Here is a 22,571-nt window from a genome sequence, read left to right as displayed (position 1 = left end):
CAGTTTTTATAATAAATGATGTTGGGAAAACTAGACAGCTACATGCAAAAAAAAAAAAAAGACCACTTTCTTATACTATACACAAAAATAAATTCAAAATGAATTGAAGACGTAAATATGAGGCCCGAAACCATAAAAACCCAGAAGAGAACACGGGCAGTAAATACTTTGACATAAGCAATTTTTTTTTATATAGCAACTTTTTTCTAGATATGTCTCGTGAGGCAAGGGAAACAAAAAGCAAAAATAAACTATTGGGTTTAGATCAAAATAAAAAGTTTCCTTTTGAAGAAGGGAGCAATCACCAAAAGTAAAGGGCAACCTACAGAGTAGGGGAAGATATTTGCAAATGACATATTCAATAAAGGGCATCGTATTCATTCTCATCATATTCAATAAAGTATCTAAAACATAATAAAGAACTGATACAGCTCAACACCCAAAAACCAATAATCCAATTAAAAAATGGCCAGAAGTCATGAACAGACAGATACATGAAAAGATGTTCATTATTACTCACCATTATGGAAATGCAAATCAAAACTGCAATGAAATACGCCCTCAAACTTGTCAGAATGGTTAAAATCAACAACACAGAAAACAACAGGTATTGGCAAAGATGTGAAGGAAAAGGAACCCTCGTGCATTGTTGATAGGATGCAAACTGATGCAGTCACTGTGGAAAACAGCATGGAGGTTCATCAAAAAGTTAAAACTACCCTATAATCCAGTATTCACACTAGTAGGTATTTACCCAAAGAATACAAAACTAATTCTAAGGGGTACATGTACCTGTGTATTTATAGCAGCATTGGTTACAAGAGCCAAATTACAGAAGCAACCCAAGTGTCCACTGATAGATGAATGGATAAAGAAGACATGAGGTATATGTACAATGGAATATTATTCAGCCATCAAAGGAAATGAAATCTTGCCTTTTGTAACAACATGGATGGAGGTAGGGAGTATAATGCTAAGCAAAATAAGTCAGAGAAAGATAAATACCATATGATTTTACTCATGTGGAATTTAAGAAACAAAACAAATGAACAAAGGGGAAAAAAGGTGGGTGCTTGGGTGGCACAGTTGGTTAAGCATCTACCTCTTGGTTTGGCTCAGATCATGATCTCAGGGTCATGAGACTGAACCCTGCATCAGGCTCTGTGCTCAACATGGAGTCAGCTGAGATTCTCTGTCCCTCTCCCTCTTTCCTTCCTGCTCATGCTCTCTCTCTCTTCCAAATAAATAAATAAATCTTAAAAAGAGAGAGAGAAACCAAGAAACAGACTCTTAATTATAGAGAACAAATTGATGGTTACCAGTGAGGAGGAGGATGAGGGACGGGTTAAGTAGGATGATGAGGATTAAGGAGGGTGTTTGTCATGATGATGCCTGGGTGATGTATGGAATTACTGAATCACTATGTTGTATACCTGAAACTAATACAACAGTATATTAACTGACTGGATTCAAAATTAATAAAACGAAAGGAAAACCAAGAGGGATACCTTTTAGGGTTGGTGTTGTGATGGTGAGAAATTTGATCTATTCATTCTTAGATCCTGATAAATACAGATGTCTGAAGAATCAGATAGTGAAGGTATGGAAGATGAAATTAGTGATGCCAGGAAGAAGCAGAGAATGAGGAAAGGGGGTAATAATGAAGTGGAAGAAGTGAAACAAACAGGTTGCAGTAGAAAGAAGGCCTAGTGGGAAACCTAAGAGCCTTTGGATACAGGTCTGTCTTTACCAAAGACCACAGAGCTGTTACATCTGCTCAAAACTCAAAGCTAACTACTACTTACTTTATTCTTTTTGAAATGCTTTGTCACGATTATATGGGCCACCAGTCAAAAAAAAAAGAGTTGGCTTTGGAATAGTTAACAAAGAGTCCATGCTTCAAGGATCTAGATTCAAAAGAACTCTATACAGAAGTCATCATATAGCTAACCCCCTTCTTGACCCATCAAAGAATATACTTCAAGTGAGAGTGGATTAAAGAAATTTCCTGATCCTATTTCCAGCATGTATGCTCTTGGACTATATCCACTTCTTTATTTTACTGCCAAGTTGTAGAGTTCTTGTCCCATTTTTAGAAATTCTTATCTTACTATACAGAATGTACTACTGTTAAACAAAATTGCTCAGAATTTGATGTATTTAATATTTCCAAAGCTAGAGTATGGTATGTGATGGAGCACCCCTAACAAGTAAGAGTATTTTTGAATTGAGATTATCGACAATAATCCTGTTTCCTATTTTTTTTTTTAATTTTATTTTTTATAAACATATTTTTTTTATCACCAGGGGTACAGGTCTGTGAATCGCCAGGTTTACACACTTCACAGCACTCACCATAGCACATACCCTCCCCAATGTCCATAATCCCACCCCCCCTCTCCCAACCCCCCTCCCCCCATCAACCCTCAGTTTGTTTTGTGAGATTAAGAGTCACTTATGGTTTGTCTCCCTCCCAATCCCATCTTGTTCTGTTTCCTATTTTTAATAAAATTATACAGTATTTAAGAAAACATTAAATAGGGCGCTTGGATGGCTCAGTCAGTTGGGCATCTGCCTTCTGCTTGCGTCGTGATCTCAGGGTTCTTGGATTGAGCCCCTATCAGGCTCCCTGCTCAGTGAGAGTCTGCTTCTCCCTCTCCCACTGCTTCTTCTCCCTGTTTGTGTTCTCTCTCTCTAAAATGAATAAATAAAATCTTTTTAAAAATGCATTAAACGAAAGACCTGTAGGATCTCTACATGGGAAACAATAAAACATTACTGAAAAATTAAAGAATACTTGCTTAAATGATGAGATATGACATATTCATGAATTGGAATACTCAATTAGAGGACAATTATCTGCAAATTGATCTATAGATTGAACATAATCCCTACCATATTCACAGAGGCTTTTTTTTTTTTTTTCCATGCAGGCTTTTTATTTTTTATTTATTTTTTTTTTTTGCATTACATTCATGCAGGCTTTTTAAATAAAATTGATGAGGTGATTCTACAAGTTATGTGGAAATGTTAAAGATTGAGAATTTCTAAAACAATCATAAAATCATAGTTGGAGACCTTGACTTCACAACATAACTGTACACGACAATAACCAAAACAGTGTAGTGCTGCTGCAAGGATCAACAAAAAGATAAATACAGTTGAACTGAGAGACAAGAATAGACCCACAGTTATTTGATCATTTGATTTCAAACAAAATTCAAAGCAACCCAAGGGGGAAAGGAAAGTATTTCAATAATTACTGCTGGAACAGGGCGCCTGGGTGGCTCAGTGGGTTAAGCCGCTGCCTTCGGCTCAGGTCATGATCTCAGGGTCCTGGGATGGAGCCCCGCATCGGGCTCCCTGCTCAGCGGGGAGCCTGCTTCCTCCTCTCTCTCTGCCTGCCTCTCTGCCTGCTTGTGCTCTCTCTCTCTCTCTCTGTCAAATAAATAAATAAATAAATCTTTAAAAAAATAAAAATAAAAAAAATAAATACTGCTGGAACAACTGGATATCCATATGGGGGGAAAAATCTCAATTCCTACATTCCACCAAGCACAGAAATTAATTGAGATGGATTATATTACTAAATTAAAAAGCTGCAACCATAAGGTTTGGGGGCAAAAAAAAAATTAGAGACTATCTTCATGACTTTGGGGGTCAGATAATACTACTCAGCAAGAAATTGAAACACAGTACTAATACCTTCAACAGCATGGATGAATCTCATTATATTAGCTGAAAGAAATCTTATACAAAAGAATACGTACGGTACAGTATTACATTTTTATGAAGTTCTGGTATAAGCAACTTTTATGAGGGAAAAGAATGGAGTGGTTTGTCTAGGGAATAGGCAGGAATTGATTGGGAAGGATTATGAAGGAACATTTTTTTTTTAATTTTTTTATTTTTTCAGCATAACAGTATTCATTATTTTTGCACCACACCCAGTGCTCCATACAATCCGTGCCCTCTGCAATACCCACCACCTGGTGCCCCCAACCTCCCACCCAGAAGGAACATTTTTTGAGGTGATGGTAATGGTTTGGGTTACAAGGTGTATGAATTTATAAAAACTGATAGAATGGTACACTCAAGATTGGTACTTTTTATTTTATGTAAATCTTACTTCAAAAGAAAGGAAAAAAGAGCTTTAAAAACATCACAAAGAGGGGCGCCTGGGTGGCTCAGTGGGTTAAGCCACTGCCTTTGGCTCAGGTCATGATCTCAGGGTTCTGGGATCGAGTTCCGCATTGGGCTCTCTGCTCAGCAGGGAGCCTGCTTCCCTCTCTCTCTCTCTGCCTGCCTCTCCGTCTACTTGTGATCTCTCTCTGTCAAATAAATGAATAAAATCTTTAAAAAAAAATCACAAGGAGATACTATTTTATATCCGCCAGATAGGCAAGTGTTGGCAAGGGAATATCCTGACCTCTCTCACCCTTGCTAGCGGTAGTGTAAATTAGATCAACCATATAAAACAGTTAGTCATTATCTAATAACTTGTGCATATGCCAACAAAATGATTCCATGTTGAGACATAGAAACTTCTGTAAATGTACACAGAGAAACATATGACAATATTCCAGGAAAGTGAAAAGAACTGAGATACCCATCAGCAGGAGAAGGCATAATTGTGCTATATTCAAACACACCATCATGGATGAATCTTGCGAACATATAAGAATGCTCCCAATATGATTCCAATCAATATAATTTCTTTCAAAATCTTGAAAAATTACAAACTATGTTGATTAAGGATACATTTCTTGTAAAGGAAAGCAGAGAAAATAAATTCAGTGTTTGGGATGAAGGCATGGCAAGGAGAATTAGAATTGGAATGAAAAAGCCCATAAAGGCAACTTCAAAATTACTAGTAAGGTTTTATTCCCTAAAATGGCTAGCGGGAAGAGTGTTTATTATTTTTCTTTATAACTTGCACATGTTAGAATCTTCTTTGATATAATTGAATACTTGATAATTCCATGAGTAACAAAATATACATTTTAAAATTAAATCTAAGAATTTTTCATTAGCAGTAATATGCAGAGTTAAGCCATTTATTCAAATGTTTATCAAATGCCTGTACACAGCCTGATAGGGTGCAACATTAGTTAAGCCCTTATTGGGAGACTACCACTTTGGTAGCTCTATCTTAAAAATTAATTTAAAAACCAGTGAGATCTAAAATGATGACAGTCTTATATAGGTCCAGCTTTGATCTCACTCCTCTAATGCTACTCCAGGGGACTTCTGAAGGCATACTTTTATGAATTGGAGTGTCGGGTAAATTGATCATTGACCAGTCATAAAGGTACCTTATAATCAGGTCATGGAGAATGTGTCCTGTAATTTATTTTCTTGAAACTTAACTATGATAAAAATTCTTAGGATGCTGTGGCTAACACACAGATCTTACTGTCCTTTTATTGAATATTAAACATTTTTGAGGTATTTATAGATTTTTCATTTCAACATTTCCTGCAAAATCCGTGAATATTTTTCATTACATCAACTTGCCAGAAAACAAAGGTTGAACTCTGTAGCTCTAATGTGGTCCTGAATTTGTAGCTTAAAATTAAAAGGGCTTACCCCAACCCTTTACTCTTTATAAGTATTCAGACATTCCTTTGATGCCAAATAATAAATTCATAGTGCTACATATCCAGCAGGATGACAGTCTGCTTGCCTATATGAAGTACTTAAATATACCCAGTTGCAATTCCAAAGCCTTATTGCTTCATTTATCACAGGAAGTGCCAGAGTTCTGAAATATTTTGTAAGAAAAGCTACTCTACTTGCATGAATTCTCATAGGAATGACCAAGAATATTATGCCAATTCAATCCTAAGTATTGAAGTTAAGGTTCTAAATGACGTTTAATATTATGATTTATTTTCTATCCTAAACTTTATAAGGTACAAAACAAGATCCTATCCTTTCATATTGCTTTTAATTTTAAAGCGTCTGAGTGATGATAAAAATCTAAGCTTAAGAACTGTCAGATGATTTATGATATTTCATTTATTTTTCAAAGGATTGGGGTGTCACCAGTAAGCCCATTAGAATTGTAGGTTTAAAGTTCCTCAATTTTAAAAAAGACCAGCTGCATAAACAAATGTGTTAGCTTTGTAACTTAATTCTGTGTGATTTTTTTTTTTTTAATTCTTCAAAGTACCAAAGGAGGCAGTTCTTCTTAGGTCATAAATACTTGTTTATGTCATTATGATCTCAAACGTTCAAGTACATTTCAAGATCTACTTTTTAAAATATTAATATGGTTTTATTGCATTCTTTACAACCTCAAGACATTTCTTCCTTTGCTGAAATCTGCCTTTCTTCATGGGCTGACACCAACTAAAGTGAAATGTAGATAAACTGGAGGAAGATTACTTTAAGAAATTAGAATTCTGTAGTCATGGATAGACAATTCAATAACTGTCTTTGAGAATGCTCTGAGTACCTTGAAGCTTTTTTTTTTTTTTTTTTTTTTACTAAACTTTTAAGTTTGGGATAATTTTTTTTAATTTTTTTAAATTTTTTTTTAAGATTTTTATTTATTTATTTGACAGAGAGAGAGATCACAAGTAGGCAGAGAGGCAGGCAGAGAGAGAAGGAAGCAGGCTCCCTGCTGAGCAGAAAGCCCGATGCGGGGCTCGAACCCAGGACCTGGGATCATGACCTGAGCCGAAGGCAGCGGCTTAACCCACTGAGCCACCCAGGCGCCCCAAGTTTGGGATAATTATAAATTCCCATGTAGTTATAAGAAATAATAGGCACCCAATGTTATCTTTATGCATTTTTCCCCAAAAGGTAACAACATCTAGAATACCATCCAGATGATATAGCGATACAATTCAGGTCTTATTTGGATTTCCCTAGTTTTACTTGAACTCATATGCATATGTATACATTTAGTTTCTGTGAAGTTATCACATGAGTAGCTTCCTTTATCTACCACAGTCAGGAAGAGAACAGTTCAATCACAAGGATTCTTCATGTTGCCCCTTTATAACCATGCTCACCTACCCCATTTTCCCATCCCTAAACCCTGGCAACCACTAATTTGTTCTCTATTTCTATAATTTTTTCATTTCAATAATGTTACATAAATGGAATCTTTGGGGTTGACTATTTTATTTAGCATAATTCCCTTAATGTTCATCCAAATAATTGCATTCATCAGTAGTTTATTTTTTATTGCTGAGTGGTATTTCATCAAAATGTACTTTGATTTTTAGCATTCACATAAATACACATAAAATGATAGATAATTGAAATATCAACTGACAAGTTTTTTTAAATTTTACAATTAACCTGTTATTTAAAGTTATAGGTAAGTTTTTAGTGTCCTTTTAGTTATTTAGATTGGATTAGCCTCTGTCTTGTCATACCAAGACCAGATGAATTGCTACCTGTGTACTGAAGATATATTTCCAGTAGGGGAAAAAAAAAAGATAATTCCATGCCCTACAAATAAGTCATTTTAATAAAAACTGACAAGATTGGAGAAAATACACATACAGGAAATCCTGTCATTTGTGGCAACAAATGAATGGATAGATCTGGGGAGCATTATGCTAAGTGAAATAAGCCAGAGAGAGAAAGACAATGTGGAATCTAAGGAAAAAAAAGTTGAACTGATGGACAAAGTTGAAAGTAGAAAAATGGCTGCCAGGGGTTGGGGTGTCTGGAAAATAGGGAGAGGTTGGTAAAAGGGTGCAAACTTTCAGCTGTAAAATGAATAAAATCTGAGGATCTAATATATGGCATGATGTAGCATTCTGAAATTTACTGAGCAAGTTGAACTTAAGTGTTCTTGGCAAAAAAAGGGGGAGATTACATGTATGGGATGACATGTTAATTAACTTGATAGGGAGTATCCTTTCACAGTGTATACATGTATCAATCATTACTTGGTGTACTTTAAATATCTTGCAGTTTTGTCAGTTGTACCTTAAAACTGAAAAAAACAACATTTGTGGTGGTTTAAATGCTTTCAGAAAAGAATCTTCTGGTAATTCACATGTTATCATATATTTTATTTCTCCTACAAGACCTTTTTCCCACCAGCAAGACTTTAACTAGCTTTTTAAGGGCAGAACCTGTATATATCTAAGCAAGCTATTCACTGGGTATACCTCAGAGGTAGTCACTAAGTAGTGAAATAGTGCTGGACATTGCAGCTCTAATGGTACTATGGGACACATTTTATTTGATCAGGGATTTTTAATAACCTTTTATACTTTTTTACAAACCTTTACTAAATAGATAAATGTTCTTATTTGAAGTAACAGTGACTCCCATCTTTCTGACCTACCAAGAGAATTACTTTCTCTTACCCAATTAAACTTTATATTTATTTAGGGTGCCTGGGTGGCTCAGTTGGTTAAGCAACTGCCTGCGGCTCAGGTCATGATCCTGGAGACCCAGGATCGAGTCCCGTATCAGGCTCCCTGCTAGGCAGGGAGTCTGCTTCTTTCTCTGACACTCCCTCTTCTCATGCTCTGTCTCTCTCTCTCATTCTCTCTCTCTCTCAAATAAAATAAGTAAAATCTTTTTAAAAAAACTTTATTTAAAGTAGCTGAGAAGTATGGATCATAATTGATATATTTATTCCTTAGTTCAGATTTTTTAAATTATGCAGATATCTGTTTACTAGAACCAAATTACTCTAAGATTTTGATACTTTTTGTAGTGATTCCCCTGGATATTTTCAATTCTAGAATATCTGAAATTTTTACCTTGATTTTTATATGAAAGAAAATTGAATACAATAGCTTCAGTTTTAATGCTATTAATTTAGAATTAGCTTAACAAAAACAATGTTTATACAAAATTTCTTTAAAAGATACTTTGAAACTATGTATATATATATATATATATATATATATATATATATATAAAGATTTGAGAGAGAGAATGCATGCTAGTGGGGGGAGGGGCAGAGAGAGAAGGAAAGAGAATTTCAAGCAGACTCCTTGCTGAATATGGAGCCAGATGCAGGGCTCCATCCTATGACCCTGAGATCATGACCTGAGCTGAAACCAAGAGTTGGCTGCCTGACTGACTGAGCCATCCAGGCACACCTAAAATTATGTATATATTTTATCATTTTTATCAAGAATAGTCTGGATGAAAGGATAATGCGTTTCTGTAGGTCTAAGTATATTTTACAAAAGCACAACTAAAGACTTAGTTTAAATCAGTGATTTTCAAAGAAGAGTCCTATATTAGTACTAAAAGATAAAGTTCCTCTCTGCTCCCTTTATAAGATAAACTCCATCCAACATGCTACCAAATCCCTGCCGAGAGTCTTTTGTACTGAATAGATTCTTTTTCTTTTTTTATTTTCAGTCTGATCAGATGTGGAAGTGCCTGCTACTGTTTTCACTATATTTTTGCCTCTTTTCCCACCTGTGACTGTAGGAGGCTTTTTCCTGAATGGGGAGAAAAGAATTTTTTGATATTACCAGATTCTTCTAGATGTGTACAGGAGAACTAGAGGAATGTGGGCATTTGCTGAAGCACAGTCCTCTTGTCTCTTCTTAAGCACCTATCAGCTCTTGCCTTCCTTAACACTAATGTTCTTCATCTTTCTCTCTAGAGATTCATGCTGCATGCTATCTGTAACCACTTTAAATATGACCTTTCCTCTTTCCTGTGCTTATAGCCTCCACTGAATCTTCTTTCCCACTTTTGCTCATGGTAAGTATGTTCTAGGAACGCCTTAAGTCTTTCTGCATCCAGTGTGTCCCAGGCATGGGTAGAATATGAATGTTCTAGGACCTTGTTTCTTCAGAAGTGCTTAGTTGAAACTAGGGAACATCAATAACTAATGTGAAGAAGACCCAGCCAGGCAGACTGTGAATAAGAGTAAGTGTGCCTGCCATGACCTTTATTTTGGTCATAGCGACAGTTTCAAAAATCTCTTTGCATCCCTGTTGTTATCACTGCCTTTTACATGCACCATAGCTGTGTGGATATATTGTGCTGTGGCTATCAAAATTGGAAGAAGGCGTGATGTAACAGCATGGCAAATATATTATTAGATTCAGGCCTGTGGTCTGTGATGATTACTATGACTGCATAAGCCACGCTCCTTCTGTAATACCTTTGCTGTACTTAAATTTTTTCGCCTAGTTAGATCATACAGTCAGTGTCATTAATTTGGGATGGAAAGCACCCTCTTACCATTAACACTACCTCTTACAAGTTTGAAAATGATTCAGTATGCAGTATTCAGAAGAGAAGTGTTTGGGGGACACCTGGGGGGTTCAGTTGGTTAAGCATCTAACTCTTGGTTTCAGCTGAGGTCATGATCTCAGAGTCATGAGATGGAGCCCACGTTAGGCTTCATGCTCAGTGTGGAATCTACTTGAGATTCTCTCTCCCTTCCTTCCCACTCTGTCCCTCCCACTGTGCTCACTCACTCTCTCCCTGAAAAAAAGAAAAATCTTTTTTAAAAAAGGAAAAGAAGTGTTTTTATTACTTTCAATAGAGGATATGTGATGTAAGGCTAGGTATAAGGTAAAAGTGAAGAGGAGTGAGTAGAAATAAGGACTAGGAAAAGAAAATTAAAGGAAAAGTTATTTTCTGGCATTCGTCATTTCAGGTCTTAGGCGTGGACTTTGAGTTCCATTTTTTGGAAATAGAAAATATCAGCCCAGAACCATGAGTTCAGTTAAAAAATTTTTTATGTGCTTTGGAGTTTGATTTTTCTTTTACCAAGTAAAGATAAAGATGGCAATGATTTAGTAGCAGCTCATGGATAGTAACTGTGAGGTGCTGAGTGTACATTACATAATAATCAGAATCAAAAGTTAAGCATATCGGGGCGCCTGGGTGGCTCAGTGGGTTAAAGCCTCTGCCTTCGGCTCAGGTCATGATCCCAGAGTCCTGGGATCGAGCCCCGCATCGGGCTCTCTGCTCAGCAGGGAGCCTGCTTCCTCCTCACTCTCTGCCTGCTTCTCTGCCTACTTGTGATCTCCGGCTATCAAATAAATAAAATTAAAAAAAAAAGTTAAGCTTATCTTTGGATTTGTAACTTTAAGTAATTCCGTAGTCATTAAGTTATATGCGTGTACATATACTTTGAGAAATCTTAGTACTTTACTGAAGTGTAAGCTTTTGTATTATATAGTAGAATAAAGCAAATATCTTTGTGATTTTGCTTAACAAAACAGTGTGGGTTTTTTTTTTTTTTTTCAAGAAATGTGATTGTGGTCTTCATGATATACAAATATTGCTTTGTGTTTATCTCCTAAGTTTGAAAATTCAATTATCGTTTCTAAGAATTTGAAGAAAGTCAAGTTTTGTTCTCTAGATATTTTGAGACATCACATAATAAAAACATTATATAATTTGTGTGCATTGATTGTAGTTGTCACATTTTTCCAACTTCCCTCATAAGGCCTACTTTAAAATAATCGTTAATGCATATGACTTCCCAGAGTACCAATTTCATAAATGAAGTTCCTTAATCATAAAATTTATTTTGGTTATATCAACTGGTAGGATCTTTCTTCTAGAAAGTGCTTGGGCAAACTAAATTTTAGTACTAATTGTTTGAAGTAACATTTTCACATTTCTCTGTGTACTCTGTATTGATTTTTTTATTTGCAGGGTGTTTTGCAGTCCTTTATGAGATAGATAGGAAATTAATTAGGAAACCTAGAACAGCTACATATTTTTCCTACTTGCTGTCCTTAAGAGTTTTTTAGAACAGATGTATTTAAGAGCAGATCCAAATTGAGAACTTTATTGTGCATACTTTTAACCATTAGGGTAATATGAAATGGAAAGATGTACACTTAAAAAGATGAGCACCCTCTTAAATACATCAGAACAGCTTGGGTTCCATTCCAACACTGTAAATTAACTAGACCTAGGAGACATATATAGAACACTCCACTCAACAAGAGCAGACTGTACGTTCTTCTCAATGTACATGGATCATTCTCCAGAATAGACTGTCCATTAGGCTATAAAACAAGCCTCAATAAATGTAAAAAGGGTGGAAATTATACAAAGTATTTTCTCTGACCACAACAGAATACAATTAAAAATAAGTAACAGAAGGATATTTGGGAAACACACAAATATGTGGAAATTAGACAACACATTCCTAAATAGCCAGTGGGTCAGAGAAGAAATCACAAGGGAAATTAGAAACTACCTTGATATAAATTAACCTAAAATACAACATATCAAAATTTATAGGATGCAGCTCGAGAAAGCAGTGTTTAGAGGGAAATATATAACCATACACATCTGTGTTTTTAAAAAAGATCTCAAATCAGGGGTGCCTGGGTGGCTCAGTGAGTTAAAGCCTCTGCCTTCGACTCAGGTCATGATCTCAGGGTCCTGGGATGGAGCCCCGTGTCGGGCTCTCTGCTCTGCGGGGAGCCTGCTTCCTCCTCTCTCTCTGCCTGCCTCTCTGCCTACTTGTGATCTCTCTCTCTGCCAAATAAATAAATAAAATCTTAAAAAAAAAAATCTCAATTCAGTGACTGAAACTTCCACCTTAAAAACCTAGAAAAAGAAGAGCAAACCAAAGCAAATAGAAAGAAAATAAGTAAATAAAGGTGAAAGCACAAATTTAAGGACTAGAGAATTAAAAAAAAAGAGAAAATCAATGAAAGCAAAGGTTGATTCTTTAAAAGATCTTAATAAAACTGACAGATCTTTAGACTGACCAAGAAAAAAAAAGAGAGAACATTCAAGTTAGTAAGATCAGCAGTGAAAGAGGGTGCATTACTACGGATCTTACAGAAATAAGAAAGGATTTTAAAGGAACATTAGAAATAATCGTATGCCATCACTTCTTGGCCTTTTGGCTAAAATCAAGTGTAGAAATAATTGTATGCCAAAATATTATCAGGTGACTTAGATGAAATGGACAAACTCCTAAAAGACAAAAACTACCAAAACTAACTCAAGAAAGAAAATCTGAACTGACAAGTGATTGAATTATTTTAAAAGTTCCCACAGAGTAAAAAAAAGCCCAAACACAGATGGCTTCACCTGTGAAGTCTATCAAAGCTATAAATAAAAATTAATACCCGTGCTTTACAAAGTCTTCTAAAAATTAGAGGAGAAAATACTTTCCAATTCATTCGATTAGGCCAGTATATCCTGATGCTGAAACCAGACAAAGACACCACAAGGAAAACTACAGACCAATATTCCTTATAAATACAAATGCAAAAATTGCCAACAAAACACTAGTAAACCAAATCTAGTAACTATAAAGAAGATTAGAAACAAAGGCCACATGGGATGATTTTATCAGAAATGCAAGATTATTTTAATCAATGTAATACATTAATAAAATGAAGAAAAGCTATGTGATCATCATTTAATAGACACAGAAAAAGCATTTGACAAAATTGATGTTCCTTTTATAATGAAAACACTCAATAATGTAGAAATAGGTGGGAACTAAAAAATTCCACAACTCACATCATACTTACCAGTGACAGACTGAAAGCTCTCCTCCTAAGATCAGGATGAACATGAGGATGTGTTCTCTTGCCATTTCTATTAAGGGCATTTAGGCAAGGAAAGGGGTAAAAAAGGATCCAAATCAAAAAAGAAAACTCTTTGTATTTATATATGGTATGATCTTGAATATGGAAAACCTAAAGGAACCAACTGAAAAAAACTTAGAATTAATAAACAAGTTTTAGCAGGGCTAAAAAATACACAATCAGTATGAAAATCAATTGTATTTATGTACACTAGCAGTGAATCCTTCAAAAGTGAAATTAAGAGAACAGTTGCATTTATAATAGCATCAAAAAGAATGAATACTTAACAATAAGTTTAACAAAAGAAATACAAGACTTATGCACTAAAGTTTAAAAATGTTGTTAGAAAGTAAAGACAAATAAATAGAAAATCATCTTACAGTTACTTAATTGAAGTGTAGTTGATATGCAGTATTATATGGATTCCATTGTACAACATGGTGATTTGACAATTATATACATTATGAAATGCTCACCACGATAAGCATAGTTACTATCTGTCACCGTAAAAGTTCTTATAGTATTACTGGCCATATTCCCTATGCTGTAATTTTCATCCCTGTGACTGACTTATTTTACAATTGGAAGGTTATAACTCTTAATCCCCTTGAATTGGGAGACTTAACCTTGTTAAGATGGCAATACACCGAAATGGATCAGCAGATTCAAAGCAATCTCGGTGAAAATCCCAGTTGCCATTTTTTGTAGAAGTTGACATGCTGATCCTAAAATTCATATGGAGATTCAAGGGACTTATAATAGGCAAACAATCTTAAAAAAGAAAACAGAGGAAGACTTACACTTCTCAATTTCAGAACTTACTGTAAAGATACAATAAACAAGATAGGGTGGTACTGAGAAAAGGCTAGACATAGAGGTCAGTGGAATAGGATTGAGAGTTATGAATAAAACCTCACATGTATGGTAAATTGATTTTCAACCAGCGTGTGAAGACATTTCAGGGGGGAAAAGAACAGTCTTATCAACCAGTGGCTTGGAACAACTGGGTATCCACATGAAAGCGAATGAAAGGGCATCTGTACCTCACATGATACTCAAAAATTAACTCAAAATGGATCAAAGATCTAAATGCGAGAGCTAAAACTGAAACTATATAAAACTCTGAAAGGAAAACAAAGTTTGAAATCTTTATACCTTGGATTAGGCTATCATTTCTTAGTTTGACATGAAAAGCGTGAGCAATAAAAGTTCAAAATGAAAACTTCTGTGCTTTGGAGGATAGCAAAAAGAAAGCGAAAAGGCATCTTTCAGAATGGGACACCATCATATATCTGCTAAGAGACTTGGACTGAGAATATAAAAAGTATTACAACTCAGTAACAGAAAGGAACCCGAAGTTTAAAGTGATCAAAGGGTTTACATAGCTCTTTCTCCTAAGAAGATATACAAATCGTCCCTGAGCACGTGGCAACCTTGCCAACATTACAGTGATTAGAGCCGCAGTGACATACAACTTCACACCCATTAGGATAGCCATAATTTAAAAAATGGACAAAAAAGATTCAGTAAGAATATGTGGAAATTGGAAACCTCCTATATTACTGATGGGAATGTAAATGGACAGCTGCTTTGGAAAAGTCTGACCATTCCTCAGAAGATGAAGCATAGAGTTACCCTGTGACCCAGCCTGGGTAATATAGAATATACCTGTTCTATTCCTAAGTATATATCCAGGAGAAGTGAATATGGCCACACAAAAACTTGTGCACAAATGTTCATAGCAGCATTATTCATAATGGCCAAAAAGTGGAAACAACCCAAATGTCTGTCAGTCGATGGCTAAACAAAAGTGGTATATCCATACAATGGCTTATTATCTGGCAACAAAAAGGAACCAAAGTACTGGTACATTCTGTAACACTCATGAACCTTGAAAACATTATGCCAAGTGAAAGAAGTCAGACACCAAAAGGCCACATATTATATGATACCACTAACATGAAATTTTCAGAATAAGTGAATCTACAGAGACAGAAAGTAGATTAATGATTTCCAGGGCCAAGCAGGTAGTAGGGTGACTGCTAATGGGTATGAGGTTTCTCTTTAGGGTAATGGGATATTCTGGAATTAGATGGTGTGGTGGTTCTATAACTTTGTGAATATACTATAAAACATCAAATTGTATACTTCAAAAGGGTGAATTTTATCACAAATATAAGTAAATGAGTATTAACTGAGCTCCTCCTAGGTATTCTGTTATTGTGCCAGATGTTTAGGGTACCAGGTGAACACAAAGGGATATGACCACTGCCTTCTGGAGCTTCTTATGTATGAAGACACCAGGTATTATCTAAGTAAAATTACAATTGTGGTAAATGCTCTAAGGAAAAAGGTCCAGGGTTCAGTGAGGTTATTAATAGGAGTATCTGAGCAGACTAGGTCAGACAGTTCTCCTAAGGAGCTTATCCTGCCTTGCGAACTGAAGGATGAAGCCACGTTATCCAGAAGACAAGCAGTATTACAGGGAAAGGGAACCAGGATGTGTAAAGACTCTGCCAACAGAGCCATGCTGTGTTCAGGAAACTGCTAGAAAGCTTGTGTGGCTGGGACACAGAAGGTGAGGGTATAGATAGGGTGCAGGTTGAAACTGAGGAGCAGGCTGAGGCGAGACTATGCAAAAATTCACAGACTTGCTGTGGCGTCCAATGGTTTTCATTCTGGGATGGCGCATTCTAATTGATGTTTTGAAAACAGGACTGTGGCCATGTTGGTTAGAGAAGGAGGAAGAGAGGAAGCTATTAGAGTATTCAATGGTCTCTGCAGAGAATGACACAGCAACTGGCACCAGGTAGTTGGCAATAGAGATGAGAAGATACGGATGTATCTAAGGGCTGTTTAGGAGTTAAAATTGACGGGATTTGGTAAAAACCTAGAACTAGGAAGTGAGAGAGATGTTGGACTTTTCCCCATGAATGGGTTGGAGGGCCATTGCTAAGCCAGAGAGATTCCTTCAGTATGTACTTTGCTATGAACAACTTCAAGTACTATAAAGGGATTTTTTTTTTCTGTTAAGCAATAGCTCTTTCTTACCGAAGCAGTCACATAGTATAGAAGTATGCAGTTTACTGGTAGCAAATATTTGGGGAAAGTTAAAAAATGTTGGAGAAATTAGACAAATAATTTTTGTATATTTTCCAGACAGGTTTTCCTCTGGGAGTCTCTCTCTCTCTCTCTCTTTTTTTTTTAAAGATTTTATTTATTTGACAGAGAGAGAGAGATCACAAGTAGGCAGAGAGGCAGTGGGGAGGGGGCAGACTCTCTGCCAAGCAGAGAGCCTGATGCGGGGCTCGATCCCAGGACCCTGGGCTCATGACCTGAGCCAAAGGCAGACGCTTAACCCACTGAGCCACCCAGGCGCCCCATCTGGGAGTCTCTTTTGTCCTAGTCTACATCCTCAGTGTCTTATTTTAATGTACTTGGCCTTGCTGATGATCCCCCAATGCTGTAGAGATCATCTGTCATTTAGGTTTCTTCAGTTTGATGTAAGTAATGGAAATAGACTTTGAAATAATTTTTTGGCAAGTAACTACCTTCCAGTGAGGAATAATTGGAATGAGTTCAGTTTTAGCAATTCTTATTTCCTTGGCCAGCGAAAGTCATGTTCTTCAAAGATGTTTTTATTCTGCAGTTATGTAGAGTGGTAGTGTTTTATTATAATTTCTAAAAGCCACTTAGGCAATTTAAGACTACACTGAAATAAATTTTAGTCTGTACCCTAAAATTGTTTTTCAAATGACCCTTGAAGAGTTAGATATTGGGCATTCGCTCAGATTTGGAATGTCAGCACACAGACCCAACTGACAAGTAAAGATCTGGAAAGAAAAGAGATCATACAAATGACTTGTGATTAAATTGTTATATTCTAACTGCTACAAGAAAGGCATCTCCCTTTTCATTAGTATTTTACTGCTAATATACAAGTATTAAGAGAAACATTATAAATCTATAAAGGCCATTGTTTATAGCAAACCTTGAGGCACATTTAAATTAGGAGAAGCAAGGGTCATTTAGAGAAAATCATAATGACCTGCCTTTTGCAGCCATCTTCTCGGGCATTCTCACCAAGGTCTCTTCTCATCAGCCAGCATACACAGGAGGGAGTCAAGAGCCATTTCTGCTAATTTTTCCACGAAAACACCAAAGCTTGAATCCACTTGACTCAAGTTTCCATTTTTCTTGCTGTCAGTATAGGCTAGACCTTAGGATTAGCCCTTTACTTAATCAGCATTAACCATGTTACATTGTTTTCCATATGTGCTTATTTCATTATGAGTTTTAATTTCTGAAAATGGTCATTTGTTTTTCATATGTGCTTTTTCCATTGCGTGTCTTAATTTCTGAAAGTTGTCATTTGAAATGGGAACTTTAAGAAAAGAATGGGGAAATATCTGAGGTTGGGACATTTGTGGTTAAGAGCAGAACCGAAGGCCTGTCTTGAACTTCAGCTTTACCAGATACTAGTTGTGTGAGCTTAGATAAATTAATTAACCTCTCTGTGCCTAGTTCCTCATTTGTAATATGATGGTCATAAAATATCTATCCCAAGACTATGGTTAAAATTAAATGAATTAGCACACATTTAAAATGCTTAGGGCCACCTGGGTGGCTCAGTTGGTTAAGCATCAACTCGATTTTGGCTCAGATCATGATCTAGGGTTCCTGGGATGGAGTCCCCAGTTGGGCTGTGTGCTGGGTTGGGGAGTTTGCTTGGATTCTCTCTCTCTCTCTCTCTTTCTTCTTCTGCCCCTCCCCTCTTTGTGCACTGTCTCTCTCTCTCTCTCAAATCTCCTAAAAAATGTTAAGAACACTATTTGGGACATAGTAAGCTCAAAATAAATGTTAGCTATCACCACTGTTGTTACTAACTCCCACCTGCAAATTAAGATATTATAATTCAGTTGTGGTTGTTGTTTTTGCTGGTTTTGTTTGTTATCTGGGCTTATTTTGGTGGAGTAAGGACAAGGTTACATGGCTAGCAATTGGTATAAACCAGGTTTATTAAAGAGTTGGTTTCGGTCAGGAGTTAGTAGACTGTGGCTAACCGGCCACATTGGGCCTATTTTTATATGCCTTGCAAACTGAGGATAGTTTTTACATTTCCAAATTATTGAAAAAAAGCATAAGAAGATAATGCTTTGTGACACATGAGAATTATATAAAGTTCCAATATCCATCAATAAAGTTTTATTGGTACATACCCACACTTAACTCAATTACATTGTCTGTGGTTGCTTTCATGCTACAATAGCAGGAAGGAGTAGTTGTGACAGAGCCTGTAGGGCCCACAAAACTGCAAATATGACCTATATAGCCCTTATACAGAAAAAATTTTCTGATGGCTGGCTTGTGGGGTTGTTATATTGATCTGATGAATGAATGAACTGCCTTTTATACTGTCCTGCTTTGACAAAAGATGTAAGCTTGCGTAAGAAAGCATATGACTTTAATTAGTTATCCTTGTGGCTAGGGAAGTTTTGTTTTGTTTGCTTAGATTTTATTTGATTTAGAAAAAGTATAACTTTCCATTTTGGTTAAAATTCTGCTGAAAGTGGATAGTTCATGAGTAGACTTAATTCAGCTGTAGTAGATGACATAAGTATGGACATGCCAAAACCCATACATATTCCGGAAGAATATTAAGATTTGGATTTCTATCAAGAATTGTCAAAATGGAAGTCTGGTTCTGTGTGTGTGTGTGTGTGTGTGTGTGTGTGTGTGTGTGCGTGTGTGTGTGTGTGTTAGGCTATTGGGCATCTCATAATTCTTACTTAAAGATAATTGAAACAAAATGAATTCCGAGAGACTCTTCTAATAAGATCACGTTTCCTGTGATAACATACCTTAAGACTGTATAGTATTGTAATCCCATTTCAGAAGTTATTTGTGTGTTTTTTTTTTTTAAGGCTTTGGCTTTGTGACTCAGAGCCTAATATTCATAAGATGGCCAAACTCTGGAGGCTTTGGCAATTGTGCTTACAGAACATATGCTTTGATTTTGTATGACTGATGGTTTAGGCAAATAACTTTTTCTTCTATCCTTATGCTATTTTTAACTATGATGTGGATCTTTTTTGGTTGGTTGGTTACATAATCTTTATTTAGGATCTGTGTTGCCCTTGAATATCTGTAAATCTCACAACTCTTTTTATTTAGGTTTATATCTTTCAAAGTCTGTTCCTCAGATACTTCTGGAAGACTTCTCCCCCTCCAGGGCTCTGGGTCTAATGGGAACAAGACAAACCTGGACCCTGCCCTTGAGAGTTTTGAGTCTGTCCAGAAAGAGACATAGAATCAGTAGATGTATAGTCAGTTCAGTGTTGGAGAATTAAATTGTGCATTAGGAAATAGACTAATTGAACCTAAGCTGTGAAAGAAGTCAGAGAATATTGCTTCTTTATAGAAATTTTTTTGTTTTGTGCTGATTTTGAAAATCCATCCTGAAGTACGTGTCTGTTACTAAGCTGAAATCATCTTAAGTTGAGCCAAGTACCAAAACAAGAATTTTAAGAAATTACATCTAGTATCCCTCTAATTGATATAGGCACAATCTACTAATTGCTGTTTGTTATAGATATTAGATGGTTGATTGTTAAACCTTGTGCATTTGATCTTGACAAAAAATTAATTTATTGATAGTAATGGTCATTGTGAATTTGGAATGAGGAAAATACAGAAAGTGAAAAAAAGACTATCATTTCGTTTAACTTACTACTTGAAAATACAAAATATCAGGGCACCTGGGTGACTCAGTCAGTTAGGTGTCAACTCCCTCAGGTCATGATCTCAGGGTTCTGGGATCAAGCCCCATGTCAGACTCCATGCTCAGTGGGGAGTCTACTTGAGATTCTCTGTCTCCCTCTGCCATCCCCTGCCCTGTGCACACGCATTCTCTCTCAAAATCAATCAATCAATCTAAAAAAAACAAAATCAAAATATCCATTTGTCTTTCTTAAACAGATGTTTTTAAAGTGGAATCTGGGGTTCTTTCCTCTCTTTTAGGATGGTTGCTTATTGTTTTTATTATTAAAAAATAGTAATGTGGTTATATGCACTGTGTATCTATCTGCATGCATACACACATGCATCCTCCCCACCCCACCCCCACACAAAGTACAAAGAAAAAAGGAAAGTTCTACTAACCCAAAGTCCCCAGGGCAATGGATATTGACAGTTTGAAGTTTCTGTAGGAATACACCTTTTCTTTTTCTAACAAGTGGGATCAGAGTATACCTACTGTTCGACAATTTGCTTCACTTAGAATTACTTCATGGACATTTTTCCCTGCCAGTATTTATTGAGAACCACCTCTCTCTCTAAATCTACTAATCCTTCTCATTGTCCTTATTGTTGATAATGTTGTGTTAAGTAGTATATCCAACAAGGTAAAATATTGACAAGATTTACAAAAGAGCCCATTATGGGAAGTCATTCTCCCCCACCAAGTGTGCCTATCTCCCAGTACTCTTCTTTCCAGAAGGAGCTGCCCTTAGCAGTTTCTTCTCCTTTGAAATCATCCTTTTATTTTTATATGCCTTTACTTAGTTAGACTAAAATTAACTCCCTGTCTAGTCCTTTACAGGGAAACTGAATGCTCAGTGAATTTACAGCAGCAACCAATTGATTTTATAATACCAGTGTTGGAGATTGTATGCCAAAATGAGAAAAGATTTCTGATTAGTGGTGTTTCATTTTTGGATTTCATGCAGTGTGGTTGTTGGAGGGTATAATCTGTAGGTGTACAGTCATTGCCAGCATTTTAGATCCTTCAAATGTAACTGAATATCCCCGGGAGAAGGCCCTTCATACGGGTGGGAGAACACTGCCTCGTGTTGTGAATACAGCCACAGAGTCTTGGGGGGCCCAAGCATCAATGGCCTTGCTGCTTTAATCTCAAAACTAATTGAAGGGTTTATAGCTAAACTGTGATATACCTGTGGCTATTTTAATCTAGAACCACTTTTGTTAACTTAATTCTCTCAACTCAACTTTGGTAATACCAGAGCCTGGGGAGTGGGAAGGAGGTAACTGTGGATTGAAGGAGGAGGAGCAGACTCACTCCTGCCAGAACCAACCTGGAGCTGAGAAGATATTATTATTTATTGAGGCACTTTCCCTGTACCACTAGGTCTTTTGTCAGCTGCTAATATTAAGGTAGCCTCATGAACAAATGTTACCTAGAAACCCCCTGCCTCTCTGATACACTCACAAGAGTACATGGGGTGATATGTGTTTGGGTAAATAGAAATGAACCAGATCATGGGGTGCCTTGGGGGCTCAGTTAAGCGTCTGCCTTCAGCTCAGGTTGTGACCCCAGGATCCTAGGATCAAGCCCCATGTCAGGCTCCCTGCTCAGCAGGGAGTCTGCTTCTCCCTCCCATTGCCCCTCCCGTCTCCCTGTTCATGCTCTTTCTCAAATAAAAATAAAAAGTAAAGTAAAAATCTTTAGAAATGAACCAGATCTAGTCTTCAGAGTAGCTATGTTCATAGCCCATGCCCTGAGGAGCCCTAGACTAGTACTTCCTGTTTATAGATAGTATTTAATTTTGTACAAATTATGTTCCTCAAAAAAATACACAAAAGTGTGTAATGCTGTGTAAGAAGATATTCTGTCACCAGCAAACTACTAAAACATTATCTAATTCCTTAATGCATTATTTCTTTTGACGCAGATATGTCTAGTACAAATAATGTATATTCCGCAAATATTCTTTATTTTTTTAAAGATTTTTATGTATTTATCTGAGAGAGAGAAGGAGAGGGAGAGAGAGAGCACACAAGCAGTGGAAGCAGCAGGCAGAGAGAGAAACAGACTTCCTGCTGAGCAAGGAGCCCTGTGTGGGACTCGATCCCAGGACATGGGATCATGACCTGAGCCAAAGGCAGACGCTTAATCTACTGAGCCACCCAGGTGTCCCTGTTAATATTCTTTAATTTTATTTTTTTTTTCTCACAACTGAACACGTATATGCCTGGGTAAGATCCAGCATGCTTCCAATAAAGACTAAAGATTTGCCCATGTAA

General features: G+C 36.5%; 1 protein-coding gene across 12 annotated transcripts in view; it reads left to right on the top strand.

The window, feature by feature from the left end:
• The window catches only part of ZNF438 (zinc finger protein 438), a 183,594-nt gene that overhangs the window by 110,330 nt on the left and 50,693 nt on the right, over window positions 1-22,571 (top strand). The window lies entirely within an intron of this gene.

This window comes from Lutra lutra, chromosome 8, assembly GCF_902655055.1.
Source record: "Lutra lutra chromosome 8, mLutLut1.2, whole genome shotgun sequence".
In the NCBI taxonomy this organism is placed as follows: Eukaryota; Metazoa; Chordata; class Mammalia; order Carnivora; family Mustelidae; genus Lutra; species Lutra lutra.
The sequence above is the reverse complement of the archived record's forward strand: the minus strand, read 5'-3'. Positions and strand labels throughout refer to the sequence as shown.